The following is a 26243-nucleotide window of genomic DNA, read 5'->3' on the forward strand; positions in this document are numbered from 1 at the left end:
CGGAATACAAACTGTACCGCAATCCATGGTACATAGGAAAACTTGATAGGCTAATATGTACAACATTAATTTTAACGTTTTTTATAGAGTACATGATTTAAATGAAACTTTCTTTATGCAAATAAAATCATTAAAAATGTAAAAACATTTGACAAGTTGAATGATTAATTAAAAATAAGACCCCCCCCCCCCCCCCGTTGTTTTCACTTTTGATATTCTACCCGTACAAAGTAGTCGGGATCGTCTTCCTCCATTTTGACCTTCGGATACAGCAACGTTCCTTAAACAGTTAAAAGGTGTTGTATAAAATAGTTATAAAACGTTTATTAACAAACTAATATATGGTATTTATATACACCTGTATCATATTGTTTACAAATTTATGGAGATTTAACGTTGGCATTTTTGTTTCACGGTGGTTCAAACACATTGTACATTAATTTGTAAAAAATCCTTCAATCGGTTTTGAACAGTACATTTCATTCATTTATCAGATGATTGGAATCCACAAGGCTATATTGGGACATTGACCGGATATAGCTTTGGTTTAATGGGTTACTTTTACTCAGACAAACTGAGGGTGGTTGCAGGATTCAAAAATGGTGTCTTTTTTTGGGGTGGGGCAGGTGGGGGGGGGGGTGCAGGAAACACATTTGTTTTTAGCTCACCTGAGCTAAAGGCGCAAATGATCTTTTCTGATCATAAGCCTTAAGTCATTGTTTTCGTTGTTGTTGTCATATAAACTCTTCACATTTCATCTTCTCCAGAACCACTGGGCCTATTTCAACCATACTTGGTACTGTACATGGTACAATGCCTCACGTGTGACGTCACAATCAGAAATATGGCATGAAATCGAAAAAGAATGGGTAAGCTGAATGAATGGATATATCATTTACTTATCAGGCATATCGAAAATGGAAATATTATTATGTGTTTTAAGGCTGATTGCATGTGTCAATATAATGTTTAAATGGACCCTGTCCATGCTAGCCTAGACATAAAAAATCCTTCCTGCATTTGGAGGTCCAACTTTACCAAAAGTTGAAACATAATGATTCATAACAATATCTTTTAATTCTATTTGCAATGTCCTTTTTGATTGGCTCTAAGTCTTCATCTTTTCATATAGCATAACTTTTCTTTGTCACAGTACATCATGCTTGCAATTTAATTATATTTATTTTGACGTTATAACTTGTTGGATACACGAAGAATTATAATTATTTGAATTTGATTGTTTGTAACTGTATAGGAAAACAGTAAAAGTATATCATTGAGGGAGTCAGCAAGATTCCAGTTCCCCTCAAGCTAACCTTTTTCCTGAGGCAAAGCAATTTGTGCAAAGTGTGAATTAGACTTTTTTTATATCTATAAATAATGTTTCAAAATAATTGTAAATAATAACAAAATACATGGTCTCTACATATAGACATCGGACCATTACAAATTACTATGTATACATGTCATGGTTTTATTATAAGAACCACATACATGCGACCACATACCATAACAACCATGTATAACATGTCATGGTCTCATTATACAACTATATACATGAGGCCAGGGACCATGACAACCTCTTTACATGTGATGGTCTCATATAACTGTAACAGAGACACTTATTGCCTCTGCTGGGGTTTTGAACCCGGGTCCTCTGGCACGCCAGTCCAGCACTCTACCAATCGAGCTAAAGGGTAAACCCACTAGGCAGAGATAGTAGGAATGCCATATACCTGACTCTACCACATTGTCCCCCTCCAAGGAAAGAGGCATCCCTACTCTCCTGGAGTGCCAACACCTATGGGGCGAAATACTAGAGACAATCTCTTTCACCCGCCAGAGAATACCCAGGTCCCAACGTGAGCGCCAATTGTAACAGATACACTTATTGCCTCTGCTGGGGTTTTGAACCCGGGTCCTCTGGCATGCAAGTCCAGCACTCTTCCGATCGAGCTAAAGGGTTAACCCACTAGCCAGAGCTAGTAGGAATGCCATATACCTGACTCTACCACAGAACAACCACATGTCCGCAGACTATTACAACCATATAAACGTATCATGGTCCCATTAAAACAACCTACCCCGTAATACATGAGACAACAGACCATTACATAACCTACATACACGACATGGTTTCATTATTACAACTTCATACATGAGACCATGGACCGTTCAAAGTCTCGTTATAAAATGAGACCCATACTGTAGCATTCTACATACATGTCATGCATGGCTTATTACTAGCAGCCACAATAAAGACATTATTATAACATCCAACACACGTCATGTTCTCTACATAACAACCTAATATTGGACACCATGAATGTTAACCATATGGTAAGACATCTATCGGTGTATCATGCGGGTATATCCCTCAAACTATTTTTAGAATCGGTAGGACATCAAAGTAGTGCCTTTAAGCAAAATAGTCCCTATACTTGCAGAGTGTACCGGTATATACATTTATTGGGACATTTTAAATCGGAATGCTTGACACATGTCAGAAAATAGGATTTGCAATTTTAAAAACATGTGTCAAATTGAATTATCATTTGAAGGAAAGAATTGAAATTGTTTGATGTACACCCTTTCCAAAACTGAGAAATTTCATACTTTGACTTTCATTTTCAGAGTTTTTCAATACAGCGAATTTTGCCGGAAAACGAATCCGACTTCAAACCACGAAATTTTAACAGGAAAGAGACAATTTGATGAGCTTTCATTCAAGAGGTCCCTCGTTGCTGAACAAAAATATTGCCTGAGCTATGAACCCTAACGTTAACATTACCGCCTATGGAAAATGCATTGGTGGACTATACCCATGCAAGGCAAATATCAGTGTCTTTATCATCAACAAACCTGGTTGGACGGTAACTTTTTGTTTGTAAAATCCTTTAAAAAAACATGTCCAGGATCCTATGGTTAAACTATGTGATTGATTAACGATCTGTTTGTCAGTACAGAATAGTACATTATAAAAGGGACATCTTATTAGAGACAATTAAGCTCTGCTGGCACCATATTGTCTGTCCATCCATCTTTCCGTCCATTTGTGTATCCAAGATCTCTTGTCTGGAGTATATATCTTCTCTCCCCTTTGCCCAATCTGTCTCATACTTAACCAATATTTGGGTAATATTTTTTAGGCTTTGAAAACATAGTTTCTACAAGAAGATCATGGGTCATTACAACCCAAATATGTGTCATTGTCTCATTATACCAACTACATGTACGAGACTCAGGACCATTACAACCTACAGTCCATACATGTCATATGGTCTCATTATATCAACTTAATCCATACATGAGACTATACAAACCATCCTATTGTCTATTACTTGAGTAGGGCCCTTTAAGGTGGTCAACAATTCAATAATATTTTGTGGTTTGTATCTTTGATGGTTAGACCTGTTCGAATACCCTTTGTAGAGCATCAGACTAGAGATTCGGGGGGAACAATTCGATGCCCGGTCTGGTCCTTTATTTCTCTCATCCCGTTACCTTTGGTGGCTTGACCAGCCCCTGGAACTGACAGGTGAACTTCTGCCAGGGGAAGAGCCTTGGGTGATCTTGGAGGGTGAAGATCATTTAAGGTGCAAGAAATGTGACGGTCATGCCGGTTCGAATACGGGCACTTGATAGCTCAGTTGATAGAGCATCTGACAAGAGATTCAGGGGGTCAGGGTTGGAATCCTAGAAGCAGAAAATGTGCACAAAACATCTACAAGTGTTCACACTGACACAGTATTGAGTTAGTAACCTTACTTATATTGTACATGTACTTGGAAAACACCTAGATGTGTTACACCAATTAGCAAGATAATCCTATAAAAATTAATATTTTAAATTTGCAGTGTAACAATGGCTGAGAAAAAGAAAATGGTCTTGGTGACAAACAAGAAAAAGTTGGGCCCATGCAGCTTTACAGAATGAGGAGGTACAGGTGGGTGTTGTTTATCAGGTAATGAAAAAAAGGATGATTTACCGTAATATTGTTTGATACCATACGACTTTGTCCTTTTTGTAAGACAGTACATGAAATATTGTATTATGTTTTTTCCCCTAAATTCAAAGAGTTGTAAAGACCCTTTCACAATTGATGCATGAGCAGAAGCAATAAAATAAAATCTAGATTTTGATTGTAAACTGTTGCTGAAATAATCACATATGAAAAAGAAATATTCATACCAAATTTGCACTATCTGAAGTGACTGTTATGTGAGGTAAACACATTAAATATTGCAATATTTATTGTATCTGTTACGGGATTTAAATACTACACACATGTATCGTAACAGGTTTTATTGTGATGATCAAATGAGATATAGTTCTGAAACATACACAAACATACATAAACATACACATCACAAGACAACACAAACACATATATCAAGTACAATAGCTCCATTTCATAATTCAGTCACATTTACTGCTTTAATGAAATGGAAAATAGATCAAATTAAAATCAAATCAATTGTTCATATTTCACCATTATTATTAAGAATAATCAATATGTAAATTTATCACATATATGCATAATTATGACTTTTAGATATAAAGGTCAAAATTAGTATAGACAAAGTTTAGACAATTTGGACACCACATACATTTATATGTTAGTCACACAAAACATAGATCTTACCAGATATATGGTATCAGAACTTATGCATTGACATCGCTGTATTAATTACTTGCTTATGGAATGACTCTACAAATCAACCAAATAAATAATTGATTACTGATAAAATAATTACTTTAATAAATAGCATTCTAACCCTTTATTTTAATTAATAATTTATTTATCTTTCACACAAGTTAATAAAGTTAATAAACTCTCTTACTTTAGGTCTTAGTCCCAAGTCTGTCTTGAATATAATAATATTAATATATCAGACCGCTCTCAACAGTAGTCACTGGAGAAATTAAATCAAACACCCCAAAATTACTCTACCTTCAAAGAATTAAACCTTTAACCTTAAAACCAACCAACCAAAGTCAAGAATTACTAGACCATGAACAACAATCTCTCTACTTTATATGTATGGAAACCCATAAGTGACTTTACCAAATAAATAACTTGAATATAACTGTATAATACGGAAACATACAGCAGCAATAATAAATTTATTCAAACAACCAATAATTAAAATAACTTGCAACCTGTTCTATCACATATCTATATGCAACTGTTGTACAATGAAAACATGCAAGTTTTGTAAGATAATGCAGTAGGACCACTCTACTGATCAGGAAATTGGACATTTAAATGTGTGCCAATGCGATTGGATGTGCGGCGTTTATGCGATGATGTGTTACATGGTACATGTACGAACGCTCATGTGAGTCAGATTGGGTATGTATACCGCTTGTTCAATTCCAACGCTGTGCTTGGAGATTTAGTGATGTCAAGGAGGTATTGTTGCTTCAGCATCCATGGTCAAATATTCACATTTAGTGTAATTTCCCCTTATGTTTGCATTGGAAGCCAGCATTACGTTTAATTTTCTGTAAACAAACTTAGCCTTGTCAGAGCACATGAACACAAATTAAGTATTGTCATCACAGGTTTTAAAATTTTTTTTGTTATTGGAAGATCAAATGAAACGTTCAAACTTACATAACCAATTTGATATGTAATTATGAAAAATAATTCTTTAATCATATCTAATCATTGAAAAAGAAAATTCCTGACTAATTTCTGGCAGTATATTTTTAGTTGTGGAAGTGAACTGAATAACATAACAAGATTATGCCGCCAGAAAGATCTAAACTACGTTACATACAAATTTTAAAAACATTAACCAAACTCAGGAGTATGTATTATGCAGTAAATTATATGAGCTTTTTGCTCTAAAACTATTTTTATAAAGTTGTCTGCCCTTTACAAACATTAGGAAAAAATCATTTTCCCAAAATATGTATGGTAAATCATGAATTTTTGGCATTTTCAAAATTTCAAAGGTGAATCTTTGTTATTTAATAAACCCTTAAAATCACACCGAGATTTCAGTGATCATTTGAACAACATGGTTGCATGGTTGCAAACACACTTAGATATGCATGGGCAGCTGCGATTTCTCTTTTGACTGTTAACAAGTGTGAATAGACAAAACACTGCAAGACATTTGTATTTCTGTTTGTGCATTGCATTACGATAATTTGGATTGCGTTTGGTCGTGTCTGAATTAAGTGTGCATGTCCACTTATTTGAGGAGACTGGACGCAATTACTAAAATGCATGCAACGAATGTGAGACATCATGAAACGTATGCAAGAGCCAAAACATTCTGATCACAAAGTGTTGTATAGTGCGCCAATTGCGACAGGGTTTTTAGTAAGCTAAAATAGCTTTTTGAATCATGCAACATCAGATGGTCCAAGTTAGCATTAAATTGTTTTGTTCTTTTGTTCAATTCTACTTCAATTTCATTGGAATTCATCAATTGTCTGCTGGTATATTTTAGATCTGGATAAGGATATTCTGCCATGCTTCACATCAAAAGAAGATGCCATGCCTCATTTTGCAGTGTCCAAAGGTCCAAGTAAGCATTGTTTTTGTCAAACTTTAAAGGAAGATACTTAGCTAGGCCTTGTACCTCTCTGGGCATTTCCTCAGGATTAATCACTGTATTATGTACCGGGTATATTTCATGTAAAGGAATATTTTATACCCTTCCTTACTACGATGTGATATACAGTCAAACTTCTTTATCTTGAACTATAGATGGGACTGTTAAAAACTTCAAGATATCCTAGTATTTGAGATATCGAGGGAAAATACTCAAATAAATCTTACAGATCACTTCAACATATCCATTGTATTCGAGATATCAGTGTTTGAGAAATCAAAGTTCAACTGTACTATACTTTGGGTCATATGTAAATAGAGGAGCCATACCTTGCTCTGCATTATCAGATGATTTTAGCGTGGAAGCACATGTATTTTGAAAAATGAAAAGTTGGGTAATAAAACTTTGAGAAGAATATGATAAAAAAAATAAATCAGCACCTAACCGCACAAAAAAATAAAAACGGAAGGATTTCCAGAAAATTAATCATTGAACTAATATTTTTGAACAAGATCCTGTTCCAATCTCTGCTTTGGACACAGTATATATTGGAGTCATTTTAGATGAATGAAGAGCCAATCAGATGAAATGAACTAGCTTCATTTGTTTTACAATAATTTGTAAACAAGTGATAACAATTTATATCAGTAACTTTTGTTGGCAGGGTCGATAGTGCAAGGTCATCAATGATGCGGGAGGAGGCTGGAAAGTCTGAAGAAAATCCACATGTCCAAGTGAATGACTACGATACCCTTTCACACACAGCCACTGTCGATCACAGCGATCCAACTTGGATGAGCTTCTTGGTACGCTAATCCTTGACATTTGAGGAACCTTCCCAAGCAAGAGTATACCTGTCGTGTGTGTTTAGATAATACAATGTATAAAGAATAAGTATAAATGTTGTTAATCATACTAAGATTATCATGCTATTTCTTATGAGAGTTCATTGTCCATCAGATTGTGAAAGATGTATAATACAAATCCTAATGGATTTATAGACTACTCAATTATTAATAGAGTGTAAAATGCAAGATTTGATATTTTCTTAAAGATATTGATTAGTTAATTATCTAGCATAAACAAACTTTAGTAGAAGGTTTAAAAGTGGATGTAAATGCATACTTTGATCTGCATTTTAAGTTTTTTGGTTTTTTTTTTTTTTTTAATTTCAACTCCTGACAGTGTATATATATATACTTATTCTGCAATGACTTTTCCATATATGCATTCAACACAGTCAGTTGTAGAAAGCAATGTTTTTATTAGTCCCCTACCGGTTTTCACCGGAGGGGACTATAGCTTTCCTCTGCGTCCGTCAGTCCATCTGTCCGTCCATCCGTCTGTCTGTCCCACTTCAGTTTTCCACACTTTTTTTCTTTATGCGTTTGAGGAATAATATGAAATTTGCTGAACAGCTTCAAAATGTCAAACTACAGATCAAGTTTACACTTTTGTAGTGTCTGGTTGACATATTTTCGAGAATAGTAATTTTTTATATTCAAATTTTTTAATGTTCGGGTTCGATATTCTGCATAACAGTGCATTATATTAATTGTTTTCACAATTTCCACAAACCGGTAGGGGACTTGTATTGCTTATGCAATACTCTCAGAATGCTTGTTTTTCATGTTCAGGTTGATAATTGTATTGCTATATGATTTGTAGATTGTAACTCTATACAATTGGTCTGCATTATTTCTTTCTTGTGAAAATACATGTACATGTCATTTACAATATGTATAAACTTAATGCAATATCTGTGCTGTTTATATTTTTTATGGCATGCTTTTACTTATTGAGTTCAATATGAAGGACTGTATGTAAGGTATCTTTAACATGTTTAATAGCAATGTTTGGGAGAATTTTTGTTTGGTATGCTGATCATTTGTACTTTTTATTTCAAGAAGATCTGACATATAGCTTCTTATCATGTATCATACATCTATTTCACAAACAAAAATCATAATTTTCATTTACAGGAGTTTATGGAAAACTCTTTTTTTAATTGTCTTTTATGTATCACAGCTTCTTAAAAAATCTGTTATACACTGTACTTACAAAAAATATCCAGAGTAACTTAGAGAAAAGTATTTATTTACTATTTCACCCTTTTTGATAATTGAATCTTGGAGTTGTGCATGTAATTTATGTGTTAGTGATAAGTCCTCCTTTGTTATATTTCTTCATATTTTACAATCATCTTGCTTGTTTTACATTCATGTAATGTGTTATATTCTGATCTTTTACATGGACTATACAACACTAGAAAAAGATATGATTTTTATATTGATGGGCTGTATTGCTGTGCTTTTTTTTTTTGCAAACCATTATATTGATAAGTTATGAATTACATGTATTATTATTATGTGTGTTACTATATTAGCAAAGCTGAATGGAATTATTTTTTGATTTATTATAACTTTTGGGTTTAGATTTATAACCAATATTGAAAGTTTTGTATGTATTACTAAGGCCACACCAATATACCCGGTAATTTCTTGTTCATCAGACATCCAATAAAAAGAGGTACATGCTGGTGAGCGATTGCTTGATAAAATTATAATTTTTTGTAGCCAACATATTTGGGCAGTACATAAATAAATTTGTGCTGGCGATTATATTTTTTCTTCTTGTTCTTGATATATGAATAAAAATGATTTAAAATAAAAAAAAAATAAAGCAGATTTAGAACAGAAAACAGTGCAGAATTTCCTGGATGCGGGAAATTATAATGATATTATTTTGAAATTAGTTTTTATTTAAATACGATCATGTGGGTCAAACGAACAAAAAATTATATTGGTGTGGCCTAACATGACTTCTTAATTTTAAGAATTAATTAGTTTACATAGACTGTGCTTATAAGTACTATGAAATATGTTACATAAACACTAATAAATCAGCAAGAATTTAATCAGAATGATGTTCTGTGTTTGTTTGTATTAATAAGATATGTATGTGGAATTCTTCCTTGGGAGCATTGCCAATGTGGAAATTGCATGCATTCTTGTAATTTATGATCATACTTGCCAACTGTCCCGATTTCGTCGGGTCACACCCGATTTTTCAACCCTTCACCCGATTATTTTTTATGACCCGGCGGGTCATGCTTTTCACCCGATTTTTGTCGAACAACCCGAAAATCTCCCGATTTCCGGATTTGGTTCGTAAATTACGTTGCGCGTTTGACTTCCAGTTATGAAACCAAGCTGAGCTTGGATTTACGTAACGCGTAAACAATGCCGATGGCTATAACAGACACATTAAGTGTAATTATTATCGTGAGTTGTTTTGACTAAGCGTAGGTTTAAATCATTAAGTGTGATGGCTTCCAATAAGAAAAGGTCTTCATCGGGGCCAGCGGAATCAAAACCAACAAAAAGGAAACTCAATATCTTTGTACCTATCAACATATCTGGGAAAAATGAATTCCCATAGGTAAAACAATGTAATCGAGTACAAAACGAGGCTTTTGCGTTCTATGTAACGCACATTTGAATTTTGGATTTTGTGCCCTAAATGATCTGACTAAACATTCAAAAACGTTAAGTCATGTATAGAATGCTTTTTAATACACAAAAGTCTTCCAAGTCATTTACAACTTTCATGCCATCATTTACATAGTTCAAAAGCAAGGTTAATGTAGCAGAAACTCTTTTTGCCTTTTTTTTCAGCTGAACACAACCTACCATTTTCTGTGTCAGATCACTTTACAAAATTCAAAATCAGCAACTGTTAGTTAAAATGCTTCTTTGCAATAAAGTATTACACATAAGTTTTAACACATATTTCTATTGTATATACCTATATGAAATGCATGATAAATATGTCGTGAATGTCGTTACGCGCTATGACCAGATTTTTTACTTTCCAAATCTGGTCATGACCAGATTTTCACATGTTGGAGGTTGGCAAGTATGTATGATGCATCTTCAATTGCACTTCATTCTACATCTACACTTTTCCTAAAGAGGACATTTATTAATGTCTGAAATATATCCTATCATTTATTTTACCGGTAAGTTAAATGAAGTATTCCCGATAGTAATAAATGTTAGTATTCAAGTGAGCAGTGCTGTCAAAATGCTGCCTTGATCTCAAGACATTTTCACTCGTTCTTGAAAATGTTTTCGGCACAACAATTACTGAGTAAAATTTTTCTGGATACGGAGGTTAGCAGAAAATAATTTGTTTATTCGGGGGAATTATCCAAATGGTTATAGCCTTTCACAATCCGGATATCTGATTATTTTTAGGGCAAACGAAATGTGCATGGGAAATTGCTAAGTAGTCAAATTTTTACCGATACGAACGTTTAAATGTTAACACACTTGAGGAAGAGTCAATGAGTGGTGTTCGAATAGCAAAATAAGTCAGCTGTAACTGTCTCCTTACTAAAACACACCAAATATTCATCTAAATTTAGTTATAAAGTACATTTGTTCAAAGTTCGGTCACTGCATTATCCCGGAGATTATGTATGTGTTAATTGTTGACCTTATTAATAAATATTATTCATATTTGTCTAAACTACAAATAAAAACAACTTACAGACTATCGTGTGACTTTAGGGCTAACTGGTGTCTTCTTGTCTATATAGTCTTCAAATGTTTCTGTTTGTCACTTTGTACAAGTAGATAACACTTTTTATTCTATAAAGTTATTGATAGTGTGATGATTTTCGTACTCCCCATAAACATCACAACAATTTTGCGTGAGAGTGGAAAAGTCACTTGCTTCAATTGAAACGCTATACAAGAACAGAATGAATGTGTTTTGTGTGTTGAATACGTTTATCATTGAATGAAATATACGTGCACGTTTTTCATTTTTCCGATTCAGTTATTCTTGAACATTTTTTTTATTGTTAATTTTACTTTACTTATTCACACCGTAGTAGAGATGGTACGCGATGTGTATTAATATATGCAGTTGTTGTTTATATCGCGTATAGAAAATTTAATTATAATTTATAGAAAATTGAAATCTGAAGAGCAGAACAGATAAAAGGGGCTAATTTTTAGGACATACAAAATTTTCAAAATGTTTCGACATGACTACATGTTGCTGACACAATCTCATTTTATTTTGTTTGGTTTCGAAGTACATGTCATTATTATAACATGTTACGAAACTATTTCGATATCATTTCCCATTCCAAATTCAATAAAACAATTGTATCCATAGATACATGTACATGTACATTGTTAAACACGAACATATATTTAAGAGATTTCAATGGTACATATACCATTGAAATTTTCAATAAAAACTGGACGCAAAATAATGATATTCGTCTCCTATGTTAGTACAGATTCCTTTTTTTTCTAATTACATCTTCCACCTAAATTCCTGTTTCATTTGGTAAATCATTTACTAAAACTGATGATATGATAGTATTTCTAAGTAACTGATACTATGGGTGCCGCCGTCTGTCTAATATGAAATACTTCGTTTCGTATGAATTTATATAAAATACCAGAAATGTCTCTCGCTAAGCTAAGTTTCAACAGTAGTGCACTCTCCATTAGGGGTTAGGGTGGAGGTTGGGGTGGAATTAGGTTAGGTGTAAGGTACGTGGGGGATTAAAGTTAGGCTTAGCTATAGGGTTGAGATGGAGATTAAAGTTAGGGTTAAGGGGGGGGGAGGTTGAAGCTAGATTTATGGTTAAGGTTGGTATTGAAGTTAGGGTTAAGGTGGGGGTTGAAGTTAGGGTTATGGTAGGTTGAAGTTAGGGTTAGGGTTGAAGTTAAGGTTAGGGTTATGGTAAGGGTTGAAGTTAGGGTTAGGGTTGAAGTGAGGGTTAGGGTAGGTTGAAGTTAGGGTTAAGGTTGAAATGAGGGTTAGGGTTATGGTGAGTTGAAGTTGGGGTTAGGGTTGAAGTGAGGGTTAGGATTATGGTGAGAGTTGAATTTAAGGTTAGGATTATGGCTGAATTTTTGGGGGTTTGGTTTAAGGTACGGGTTAAGTTAGGGTTATGGTAAGGGTTGAAGTTAGGGTTATGGTAGGTTGAAGTTAGGGTTAGGGTTATGGTAAGGGTTGAAGTTAGGGTTAGGGTTGAAGTGAGGGTTAGGGTTATGGTGAGTTGAAGATGGGGTTTGGTGTAAGGTTGGGGTTAACTGAGGGTTGAAGTTAGGGTTAGGGTTGAATTAGGGTTAGGGTTGAAGTTAGGCTCAGGGGTGCTGTAAGGATTGATGTCAGGGTTAGGGTTGAGGTGGGAGGAATTGGGGCTGTTAAGGCTAAGGGGGGGGGGGGTTAAAGTTATAGGCGTAGGGTTGAATTTTGACTATGGTCAAGTTTTGTGTGGAGTAAATGTTAAATATTTATTTCTGACGAGTAATTAAAATGTAATTAAATGATGAGTAATCATTAATTAAGGTGAAACCAATGACACCTGCTTCGGTGAATAAGGGTTTTGTATTTATTCCGAAATAGTCACAAAAGGGGGCTTTGACTAAGAGTTTGACCAATTAAAGCTGCTTTTTGGAGTGGAGTTAGCACTGGTTATGTTGTGTATTTATTCCTGAAGAGTTTGAAAAGGTGCTTTGTCTTTAAAGATACAATTAATGAGACTGTATTATCAGAGTGTGTTTACTGTGGATTATTTCGAGGTGATATGAGACACCTGCCGATATAATATAGATAAAAGAACATTATAAGTATGTCTTTTAAAATTTTTGGAAATGCAAAAATTATAAAAGCCCAAGCGGATTCAAATTCATGAATTCCATAGTCTTGGTACACCTCTCACCCAAGAAAAAAATTATAAAATCCTACTCGATTTTATTGTTTATTTCAATCGGTAGTACGTCATAATATGGAGGTGTCCCATAAGACTCAAATAGTGTTATATACGACTAATTACACAATCTTTCTAGATGTAAAAGGTTCTTACAGAGTAAAATTCTAGTATGAAATAGATCTCCTCTGTAATTTAATCTGAATATTACAGAGTGTACAAAATTTTGATTCGATGGAATATTTTACAACAAATTGCTCTGTACTTCAAAGTTGAATGCAAATGATGCTTTAAATTTTTAAAGAAAGCAAATGACTATTTGGTATTTCAAAAGGTGCATAGTTTTGCACATGTACTCTAAAATAAGCATACTTGATCTTTATATTTCTGAATTTGCGATCACTTCCTTTACGATTGATTTTATGAAGGTGTGAAATCATGGAAAAATTGGTATTATCATTGGTATATATAACTGGTATAAAGCATACTAAACAGAGAGAGAGAGAGAGAGAGAGAGAGAGAGAGAGAGAGAGAGAGAGAGAGAGAGAGAGAGAGAGAGAGAGAGAGAGTGTGTGTGTGTGTGTGTGTGTAAAAGTCCAATCACTGTGATTTTCCAACCATGCTGTCATTCCCTCATGATGTACAAGCAAGATACCACAGTATGACATGTAATTCCACTGCAATATTACAGTAAGAGACTTTTGACATACTAGACCATTAACCTGGAATTATGTTATACCATATTTAATATTAGGTTCAAGTTTTTTTTAGATTATAAACATGTTGTTATGCTGATTAATTTTATAATGATTACATGATTGTGTAAATATATGAAAATATAATTGTGCAGGAATGCATGCAGATAAAAAAAATCAATGGTATTTATATTTATTTTATTATAAAGTAACTAAATCTAATAATGTTACACTTTATCATAATCATTATGAATGTTCTTAAGATAATATTTCAAACAGCATCAAAGTTTAAAATATACAGTGAAACACACCAGATTTCTGGATCCATGCATATAATTTTTTTTATACATAAATAAAGACAGAGAGCGCCTGTGAACAATATCTGTAAAATGTTACAACTATTAAAAATAAATCAGTTGAAATTTTTTTTACACTGTATCAAATTGTATCATATTGCTTTTTTCTACCATGAATAAAAAGGCAAAAAATGATGAAATTGTTGACTGTAATATAAGATTGTAACATAAAATATGGCAACTGATCTTTTTTAAAATCATAATAATAAAATTTGTAAAGCACTAAATATAATGGAAATACCCATAAGCGCTTTAACATAAAAATGCATGTACAAATAAATGATATTTAACTGACATAAGAATTAAAGATTAATCTATAAATAGAAAAATAAAAATAGTAATAGTAAAAGTTCTGAATACTTTAAGGCTTCTACTGGCATAACAAAGAATTCAAACAATGGAGTCATAAATATAGCCCAAAAGAAATATAACCCTTAATATTGTTAACAGTAAAAGGCCATCCTAAAAGCAGTGAGTCTTTAGATAGCTTTTAAACATGGAATTCTCAGAGCGCAATGATCTTGCTGGGATATAAAAATTGACAAGGCCTTGAAAATAAAAAGGAGACATCCATAGAGGCTTTGAATACAGTTACAATAATGTTTTACTGGGACTGGAACTCTACTGGCAACCAGTGCAGAGAAATCAGGGTTGGTGTATTATGATCCTGCTTCATAGTCCTCATTATTAAGCTAGCTGCAGTATTCCATATTCTCTGAAGTCTTGATAGAGTGCCATTGCTCATAGTTTTCGAGAACATTGTAGAAGTTAGGAGCTTAAACAAATCCTTGTGGAACTCCAAATATTGGCTCATAATCAGATGACACAGGTAAGATAACTGCAGCCACAGGTATTTGATATCTGTTGTTAAGGTAAGATTTTTATCCCCCAAAAAGTGTCGCCACATATGCCATAGAAAAATTTAAGGCAATCAATGAGGATAGAATGGTCGATCAAGTCAATGTCTGCAGGGAATTCTAACACCAAGAGTACTGCACACGAGTTGGAATCAATGACACGACTTCAAGATGCACCTTAAGGAGAGCTGTTTCTGTGGATTAATGATTGACTCTGTATGCAGATTGGTAAATTTCATGTACTTTATTTGACACCAAATGATCTTCTGTGCGCTTGAACCACTTTTCTTGGAAATGAGATGAAAGGGAGTTCCAAACTGGCTTGTTCGTTCACCATTCCTCTTACTGTTGATCCTACTAAGCTGTGGATATTAGGAGATGTCATACGAAACATTGCAACCTGAAATATATTTTTTAAACCATCAATGAATAAGGTTCAGATATAAATTTAGATAACCTCAATACTGAACTACTGTATACCGTAAATCCGTTTTTTTTCGCGTGTCACAAAATTTGCGAAAATGAGGAAAATGTGGAGCATTTATAATTTGCGCCAGTCATTTTTTGCGATTTAACTAGTTTCTTAAAGAATATAATTTCTGCGTTTTCAAAAATTTGCAATTTAAAAGACATCGCGAAAAAAGTGAAATTAGATCATCGACAAAATTACCGGATATACGGTATGTTAACTATATACCAGTATTAACTATAGACATCATTGAAATGGTGACCATCCCAAAGGGCCCTGCTCAAATAATGGACAATAGGATGAAAATTAATATTTCAGAGAATTTTGCTGAAACTTGACCTGTACTGTAACTTACTTAATAAATTTTCCAGCTGGCATTAAACTTTTAATTCAATGTTATTACCCCTTACCATACATACAGGCATTTTTGTTCAATCTGAGCAAGATTAAACAACTGATTATAATGAGATAAGTTATGACCTTCCCATTAATTTGGTTCAGTCACTGCACACCATTAACCTAAAAGCTCTCTTTATGTGGAGAGGAGAGAAAATATGCACCAGACAATTCTGGATTCATATCATTCTGCTATGACCTTCACATTTGAGCTTGAAACTAGGTTTACAGTCTCTGAAACATTCTACTTTCTCATTTTCTGTGCGCTCACTTGTGCTCTTTGCTTCGCTCCGTTCGCACTCACCATGCACAAAGCGCTCACTGTTAGCTCACCATGTTTTCACAAAGCGTTTGCCTTGCATTCTATGTTCACTTATCGCTCAGGCAGAATATATTATATTGAGGCTGATAACAATACATACATGTAGTTTGTTTTGCTATTTTTTCCTGATTCCTGATACCCATTGTAAGGATAACTCCCAAGGCACCCCAAATAAATCGTTCATCTTGCGTTCACATACCGTTACCCTTCACTTTGCTCTTGAGTTTGCACTCTGTTTCCACTCTGCGTTAATTCATTCATCATTAACCATTCATAAGCACTCACCAAATTCCATTAAGCGTGAGCTCACTGTTAAAAATATTGCTCAGCATACACTCAATGTTCACGTGGGAAAGTAGAACGTTTAAGGGACTGTAATCAAGGTCCCTGTTAATCCTTTGACCATTGGCACTCTGTGAGTGAAGTATGAGCCAGACTAGGACAAGGGGATAGAAGATATTAGATGGACAGGCAGACCAAAGAATGGACCGACTGATCACTATAAGAAGCCCGCATAGAGGGGCTTAAATAAAAAAAATTATAGAAATTTATGGTTCATACGCAAATAAATGGTTTATCGCTTATGATTTCAAAAAAGTTAGAACATTGGCATCACACCTTAAATGAATAGTGTGTTGTTGTTACTATGACAGGTAAATCTCTTATAGATCAGTTATTAATAAATGTAAAATTCATCATAATTTTTTGCAATTTGCAATATAAAAAAAATCCACCAATATTTACTGTTACCTATCATTAGGATAAAATCTATATTGACAAACAACTTACTGGTATTGTTTTCCACAAAATACTATTAACAAAGAATTTCTTTCTGCTTGAAAACAAATGGATCTCTAGTAGCTGTTTAGGCAGTTATGATGAATGATCATCAATTATGGCATTGGGATCTGTAAGAAAAAAATTACCTCGTACAATTTGATTAACATATCAATATGTATACAATTAATGACTTCAAATATGTTTTGATTGAGCCACAAGGGATAGATGGTATACACTTACAAAAGATGGATTTCTTTTATCTATCTGTCAGCTTGGCACTCTTATGTATGCCAATCTCTATAAATATGTTCCGCTTCTAATGTGCTTGTTTCAGATCGCCAAAATATTGTCTCTAACCATCTCAAAATGTTTTGACCCTGCCGGGCAATGACATTCTCCAATCTACCACTTGATGGACCTGACATCCAGCAAAGATCTGGATGGTGCCAAAACCAGGAAGATGACCTCTCTGCTGTTTCTTCCAGTCCTCTTATTAGTTTTTTACATGCTCTTCCCAATTGTTTTTGTGAGCAGCTTCGGAGTTCCCCATAGATTGTGCAGGGAACCCTCTGCAACCAACCTCTATTAAAGACAGCCAAGAGCACCATCTTTGCAGTCTGCCATCAAGTCTGCATACTCAAGCATCAGAGTCTATCAGTTTCATATGTCTCCTCACAATTTTTCTTACAGTGACACTGTCAGTATATTGCAACCAATGTCTTTGACTGCTGGAACTCTAGTATTGTGTCTGTTTGTATACAGGTTAATTCATTGATGTTGGGGACAACTAACTTCCTATCAAGATCCACTTTGAGCTCCCTGCCAGCATGTCCCATAACCTGCATTCGTCTTTGCTTGATATCTGCTGGTCCTAATTTTATCCATCGCCCCTCCATCTGAATACATATAAAATAGAAAATATGGGTTAAGAATAAGGATTTTCATCATTTCCTTCCCGCAACTTACTGACGTGAGCAGATAAAAGATTCCTCTAACGTATAAAACCAATTTAAAAAATTTGAGAGCATTTACATTTTAAAAGTAAAAGACCTTCTGATTCATGCTACCCTCTCCCTCTCCTCCAGGGAACAAGGACTACATACCAATTACATACAGTGTATTGATTAGAAACCTTGACCTCAATGGTCAAACACAGATTGCAATAGGTCATCTGAGTTACCTTTAAATGATGCTGTCACTAAGATGTTTTAATTGATTTCTTCTTTAACATATGATAAATGATGTGTTTGTTCAAAGTTCCTGATATACCAATACAATTTGTGTGTTAAAATAATTCTAATATTATATGTATGGTATAATAATGAGACCATGGTGTATATTTAGGTTAATTGTTATGATCAATTGTGCTCTTATAGAAAACATAACATGACATGTTTAAAGCTTTAAAATATTACCTTTATGATATGGCAGAGGTCAAACTAACTAGAAGTATATATTTTTGCTTAAAATAATTAAATCAATTAATCTGGTTAATATCAATCTATAATATTTACATCCACCAAGTATAATTTCATCTATTTCTTATGAAAATTGATTGTAAATCATATAACTCTGTAAAACTGACAGGACTGAAATCGAATGGTCTAAACCTTTCAATCATAAGAAAAATCATGGACTGCAAGAAATGACCCTCAAATTCCAATGTAAAAGTAATCATCCATATGCACGAAACATCTGGCGTAATTCACACGCTATTACTGGTATGTCTCTTCCTGTTTTAATTGAGACCTTAAAAATATATTTATTACAAAGAAACCAAGCTGAAATTCATTTAGAACACATCTGTTAAAAATACTACTTCTGCAATCACATATCCTAATTAACATTAAATGATGACTGGGCTGCGTTGATAGCATAATCTATTTGAAAATATAGATTGCTTACTTTTTCCTGTATAAACATCATTGCGTTCAATATGTTGCAAGGTTAAATAAAACCTGAATGATTGTTCTAAAATTTTTGAACATTTATCACTGGAGGTCCATACTGCCTGTGATCAATTCCAGTGTAATAAGGGAGATAAACACAAAAAGGGAAATAATTTGATCTAGGCATACTTGTTACGGTATCCCACTACACCTACACTTGTAGTTTTTCAGACACTACATCATAAGATGGCGTTTTAATTTTTCTAAATCTGTTTATATCGTTCGAGTGGTTTGTATATCGTCGTAGCTCAGTGGTTAAAGTATTAATATTGGGCTTCTGGGCCGCATATCATGAGTTCGAATCCACCTGGGGCTTTTGTTCATGTTAACTGAATTAAATTTTTGAAAATGGAATTTTTCATCCAAAATCGCACATTTCTTTTGCCTATTTGACTCAAACACTTCTGATCCTGTTATCCATTATGATATTTATCGTAATCAAGTAATTATCTGCTGATCTGAGAAAATATTTCAGGGTGTATAGTGATCCGCCTTAAAGCTATTTTGTTTTTATTCTACATTATATGCTTAGAAACGAACATAAATATATTTTATCTAAATATTGTTGTTAGAATTATATTTCATTATAATTTTGGAAGTCTTTAAAAAAAATAACAAGAGTTACCTGGTAAATAGCTAGGGTTTTCTCTTGAAAGCATATGAGGTAAATAGAGTTATCAGTATTATGTTGCTTAATAAATTTCTAACTACTGATCTCGATCCATAATACTTTCCTGTATCCACAGAAACCATTTTATGTGATTTACATAATACATGTACAAGATGATCAACAGATTGATTTATTTAATTTTAGGTCAATGGTAACCAAAATTATCTATTTATTAATAAATAAGACAGTTAAACTGATGAAATCATTTCTTTTGAGAAAAAAAAATTCATTAATTTTACATAGGATATCAGTCAAAAAATGATTTTCTGAAAGTCGAATTCCAGGCTAAGGCTTGATATACTTAATCTATGAAAAAGCACCATGTAGCAATGGCCTTAGCTTTTATAAAACTAATGGACAAGTAGGTCAGGACAAGTGAACTGGGTAAAATTTTATAAGGACCTATCATCTGATAGTGATACATGTTCAAGAAATATGAAAAAAATCTGTACACATTTTATTTATGTAATGGGGTATGGATCATTACCTTAAGACGATTTGGTTATTTCTTCTTTAACGCACTGACGTGTATCAACAATAATTTAGGTAATTTTACTTACTCTCTATGATAAATTTATTAATATGTAAATTCATGTACGGTATAAACAATAAAATACATTTTATAATGATTGATGTGGAATACATGAAAAATACATGAAAAATTACACATTGGTGCCCAAAGAACTCGTGAAAATATTCTTAAAAAATCCTATCTCACTCATGAACTAACTTTCTATCCAACCACAAAACACTGAATATCCTAATGAATAAAATCAAAATAAAAAACAAGAGGCCCATGGGCCACATTGATCACCTGAGCAACAATCAGCTGTATGGAGTCATACAAAAATTTTGGACAATGTAGTAGGAAAGATGCTTGTATTTCGACAAATTTTTATAATTTTTCTTAAGATATTCATATGTGAAACATAAAGCCCCTATGGTAACAAGATGATTTTTAATCATATCATATTGGCTAAAAAAGATTATGAAAGATTTTTTATATTCATTCCTATATAAAAATTTGATTCTCCATAGTGGCCCACTTTCACCCCCAGGGATCACTGAATCATCACTATCTGTTGAAGGAACATCATACCTGGTCTCTCGGTTTTGGGAGTGAACTTTTTAAATGAATTTTTTTCTCCATATATTCCTATGTAAAAATTGGACGCCCTCATTGTGGCCCCAACCAACACCTGGGGAATTTGAATAACCACTACCTTGGAATGCTTTCACACAAATTACAGCATTCCTGGCCAAATGGTGTTTTTGAAGAAGATTTTTAAAGACTTTTTTCTATATATTCCTATGTAAAAATTTGACCCTCACCCCATTGTGGCCCAAGCCTACCCAAGGAATTTTGAACAAACTTAAATTTACACTACCTGGGACTGGTTCAACACAAGTTAGAACCATTTTAACAAGAGCTTGGACTTTGGGTAGTTGGTGTCAAACGTCAAACTACAATGTAACGTAGGCCTGTCTATTTCATTGTAGGCCACTCAGCCATTGCTCTTTGAAATTAACACGATTTGTCTGGCTTTTGAGCTAAGACTACTCAATCGGTGTATATTTCACCTGAAGCCAACGTCACTTTTAACTTGTTTTGACGCAAGAAATAGATAGTTACTTCCTACTGAAAGTCCAAGGCCTTGTTAAAATGGTTCTACAGCATTCCTGGCCTATTGGTTTCAAAGTAGAAAATGTTTAAAGATTTTTCTCCATACATTCCTAAATTGTAGCCCCACCTGACTGAGGCACCTCAGCCCTGGAAATCATGAATCTACATTACCCGACAAGTAACAGCATTCTTGGCCTATTGGTTTTTAAAGAAAATGATGTTTAAAGATTTTTATACAGTATTTCTATGTAGAAAAAATTAACCTCCATTGTAGCCCCTGAGGATCATGATTTCAAAAAACTTGAATCTACGCTACCTGGAGATGCTTCCAACCAAGTTTCATTTTTCTGGCTCAATGGTTCATGAGAAGAGAATCTTTTTTAATACCAAAATGTCAAAAATTCTTGATTTTTCTTCTCCTGAAAGAGGATGTAACCATTTATTTTAATAAACCCCCTCACCTAATTATTCCTTGTACCAAATGAAGTATAAGTTGAAATTGGCCCAGTGCATGGTTCTGGAGAAAAAGATGAAAATGTGAAGAGTTTACAACAACAACAAAGATGATGACAAAAGACAACAGATAAAAAAAAAGAAGCTCATTTGAGCCTTAAGCTCAGGAGAGCTAAAAAAAACCAGTTCACATCTGTATTTCATGCACCCCCCCCCCCCCCCCAGGACAATATTTTTTGTATTCTGCAGCCACCCTCGGTTTGTCTGAATAAAGGTAAGCTATATCCGGTCAATGCCCCAATATAGCCTCGTGGATTCCACTCATCTGATAAATGAATGACATGTAGGTTACAATGTGTACAAATAGATCCATTTCCCAAAAAGAGGGATTATTTACAATGTGTTTGAACCACCTTGAAACAGAAATGCTAACGTTAAACCTCCACAATTTGTGAACGATATGGTACAGATGTATATACGATATTAGTTTGTTAAAAATGTTTTATATCCATGGAAATATATGAAAACAACTATTTTATGCATCACCTTTTCTAGGAACGTTGCTGAATCCGAAGGTCAAAATGGAGGAAGACGATCCCGACATAGTACCTGAGTACGGGGAGAATATTAAAAGTGAAAAGTCAAGATGTTAACAACGGGAGGGGGGTCTTATTTGTAATTAATCATTCAACTTGTCAAATGTTTTTACATTTTTAATGATTTTATTTGCATTAAGAAAGTTTCATTTAAATCATATACTCTATGAAAAACGTAAATGTTGTACATATTAGCCTATCAAGTTTTCCTATGTACCATGGATTGCGGTACAGTTTGTATTCCGTATTATAGAGAAGTTTATTTATGAATAATAATTTTTTTAATCATTTCATTGTTCTGTACAAAAGCACATATTGAATTATTTTTAAATCGGGTTCGTCCATAAATTACGGCTTGTAGAACGTTGTCTTCTTCTAACAGTTGTTTTCAATCCGTCACGGATTCTTTTTCTAACAGCGCTTTATCAAGTCTTGCTCTTCGCATAAGGCCTATATAAGGAGACAGAGTTCTTTTACTAAAAGTCTCTTGTCAATCTGTACGGAACCACGGAATTCCGTTGTCTCCTACTAAAAGATGAAAAAACTTGATAGATTTCTTTTAGGAAAAGATGATAACGGTAAGGATCGGGTGATTGACGATAAGTATGACAGGCAGGATCATTACAATACGGTGTGTATTTTATGTCACATTTTCTAACATCTAATATTTTCATTGATTTTACGTGTTCGTTGTCACCCGTCGGTTCCTAGAACACGTTTCAAAATTAACCAAACTTGCATGGATTTCGAATGCGAGGAGGAATTGGGTTAAATTGATTCATATACTAAGACTTAAATCAAGTCTCTTAAGTGTTTTAATAAACTATTCACTTAAACATTTTAAACAAGCTTAAATAAACTAAATATTTGTAATTATTTTGTAACAAAAACGTTTAAAACTAATTCTTGGATTATTTAAAACAAAAAATATAATTTGATTGAGCATTTATTACATAAATTATGATAAAAGCGCATACGTTCAAGGGAGGTTACTCTAAATCGTATGTGTATACTACGCAAAGGTAGGTTTAAACTGTTCACATAACATTTGGGTATAGACACCATGATAAGAATGATTGATAGCGCCGAATTCCGATTCATCGGGAAACACATGTTTCCCTTTTTTTTAAGCAATATTAAGTATAGATATAAATTTTCTTAATTAAAAAATCAGAAGTTTAATGCCATTTAGATTGAATTTTTCATAAATAATTAAATTAAATGATATAACTGTAGTCGTCCCCGAAATCCTGTGTGTTGACTTTCCCTGCAAATAGCAATAACCTGGATATCAAATTCATACGAAACGTGTATCTTGGCCAAACTCCTTTACATTTATTAGAGAGGAAAATTGTAAAACTACACTCGCGTGCCAAAAGTATGTCAATTTTTTTTCTTTTCCCCTATATATTTCATTGAAAACAAGACTTATCTTAAAATGGTTTTCTGTTGTAATTTTTTGTCAGATTTGAAGAAATTTAATCTGATTAAAGTAGATTCATTTGAATTTTTTAACAAACATTTAACGAACAGTTTTTTGACAACTCATTTGTAAAATTTAATATTTCAAATACAACACAAAGATATTTTGAGAGCTCTGCTGTATATCTCTTGCATTATGCAAGCCTAAACCGGAGGTTGGAAAAATATTTAAATATGATGCAAAAAAAAAAAGAAATGCTAGAGAAATGCTCAGTTTATCAATTCAAGTCTTTTAAAAATCGGTCCATTGGATACTTTTTACCGTTCTTCGAAAAATGTTGGTTTTCAATAAAATATAAAGTGAAAAAAAATATTGACATACTTTTGGCACCTGAGTGCACATGTATTTTTAAGCATTAAAAATATTCATTCAAAAATCAAACTATCAACTACGATCCCGGGAGCGTTCAGCAAGAGTAAAGCAAAAAACCCTATGGATTATCTGTTATAGAATCAAAATATTTTAATCCCATGACAATGTCCCACCTTCTTCAGCCCATAGTCCTCCTGTCAATTCTCTACGAATGCAAACTTTGGAAACACACGAATCAGTCATATCGTCCACAACTTAATTAACAAACTTCAGCACTTTATTTGCGAAAATTCGCAAGTTCTTCTTAATCTATGTAGAACTGAATCACTTATGTTCTCAATGTTCTTCCAAAGCACCAGAAATTGACCCTCGAAAATTACAAATTTCTCTTCCTTTGGAAATTTATGCCAATCGAATTGTGACACTTGGCCAAAGAAATTTTTTCTAACTCTGTGTTTTTTCACATGAAATATCAAACAAGGAAAATCGATTTATTCATGGCATCATATATCAATCCTATAAATTTTAAATTTGATGGATTTATTCATGGCATTTTAGCAATCCTATAAATTTACCATTTGATTTATTGCCTACTGAATTGGCTGGACGACGAAAGCTTTCCAAATCGCAAAACAGAAGTGTAATAGCCATTACTTATTATATTCCCCTTAATTTTCGTACAGCTGTGGGACATGTGCCCACACCCTTCCAATAGAGTGGGACATGTGCCCACATCCTTCCAATAGAGATACCAGATCATTCCTGTCGTACACATTATTCCTATGCAATCTGCCTCTTTAATTTTCCTATTTTTACGTGTTCAGTCGTAACCCGTCGATTACTCTGAACACGTTGCAAATATTACAGTATCCATGAATATCTTTAGTCCATGAATTTCAGATGCTATGACGCGCACGGAGCAACATCGATTTACATACCATTACATATACGACGTCTTTCGAGTGTTTTTCCAAAATATTGATTTATACATATTATAAAAGCTAAAATAAACAAACATTTTTATAAACATTTTATAACGAAACGTATAAAACTAATACTTGAACCATTTAAGTTAAAAAATATATTCTTTTAAAGCATTTATTACATAAATCATGATAAAAATGCATGCGTTTAAGGGAGGTAATTCTAAACTACATGCGCTTATATCGCAACAAAGGCAAGTAGGAATACGTAATGTTGTCATCGCTGGTTTAAACTGTTTGCATAGCATTTTAGTACAGACGTGTTAAGAATAACCAATAGCGCCCTTTTCACGATTCATCGGGAAATGACTTCTTTTTGTTTCGATTTTATCTTTGTAATCACTACGCTATATACAAAATACATTTAGCGGCAAATTGAGCGGATTAACACTTTATTGTTATAAAGAAATGTATAACTTCAATTACACACACACACAAAAAAGATCTGCTGCCCACCAACAGATTTTTTTTATATAGAACCCACAAAGAACTCCTACAATGTCATAATAAGATAGTGCACCAGCAATTTGCTCGTTTTGGACTAGGTCACGCAAAGTAGACTCACGCAAGCCGTTTGACTCCCTGTCGTAGAGCAAAGTATTGACAAACGTCTAGGTGACGTAGACACATTTGCGAGTGTAATTACTTGCATGGGAGTGTAGCCAAAAAAATTTCCCATGCATTAACTCTAAGTTCTGTCCTCAGCGACAGAAAGAACTTATGGCCCTCATCGGCTTTTTAAAAAAATTTCATGCATTAACTTAAAGCTCTGTCCTCAGCGACAGAAAAGCCCTCAGCGGCTTTTAAATTTCAGTACACTAACTCTAAGTTCTGTCCTCAGCAACAGAAAGAACTTATGGCCCTCATCGGCTTTTTAAAAAAATTTCATGCATTAACTTAAAGCTCTAGATCTGTCCTTAGCGACAGAAAAGCCCTAAGCGGCTTTTTCAAAATAAAATTGTAAGAGTTCTTATTACCTCTCCT

The 26243-nt window shown here is 33.7% G+C and overlaps 2 long non-coding RNA genes across 4 annotated transcripts; one reads left to right on the forward strand and one right to left on the reverse strand.

Annotated features, from left to right (window-relative positions):
- The first annotated feature begins 247 nt into the window (after window positions 1–247).
- On the forward strand, window positions 248–9489 carry LOC128168285 (uncharacterized). Of its 2 annotated transcripts, XR_008241319.1 has the most exons (5): window positions 248–296; window positions 768–869; window positions 2635–2873; window positions 3858–6545; window positions 7237–9489. It is a non-coding gene; the product is annotated as an uncharacterized LOC128168285 (long non-coding RNA). The 2 variants fall into 2 exon arrangements; XR_008241318.1 differs by lacking the exon at window positions 248–296 and having other exon boundaries at window positions 679–869.
- Window positions 9490–14211: 4722 nt separating this feature from the next.
- LOC128168284 (uncharacterized) lies at window positions 14212–22530 on the reverse strand. Of its 2 annotated transcripts, XR_008241316.1 has the most exons (5): window positions 22432–22530; window positions 21894–21949; window positions 17430–18085; window positions 17199–17317; window positions 14212–15622 (listed from the first exon to the last, which is right to left on the reverse strand). It is a non-coding gene; the product is annotated as an uncharacterized LOC128168284 (long non-coding RNA). The 2 variants fall into 2 exon arrangements; XR_008241317.1 differs by lacking the exon at window positions 21894–21949.
- Window positions 22531–26243: the final 3713 nt, after the last annotated feature.

This window comes from Crassostrea angulata, chromosome 10 (assembly GCF_025612915.1).
Source record: "Crassostrea angulata isolate pt1a10 chromosome 10, ASM2561291v2, whole genome shotgun sequence".
Lineage (NCBI taxonomy): Eukaryota > Metazoa > Mollusca > Bivalvia > Ostreida > Ostreidae > Magallana > Magallana angulata.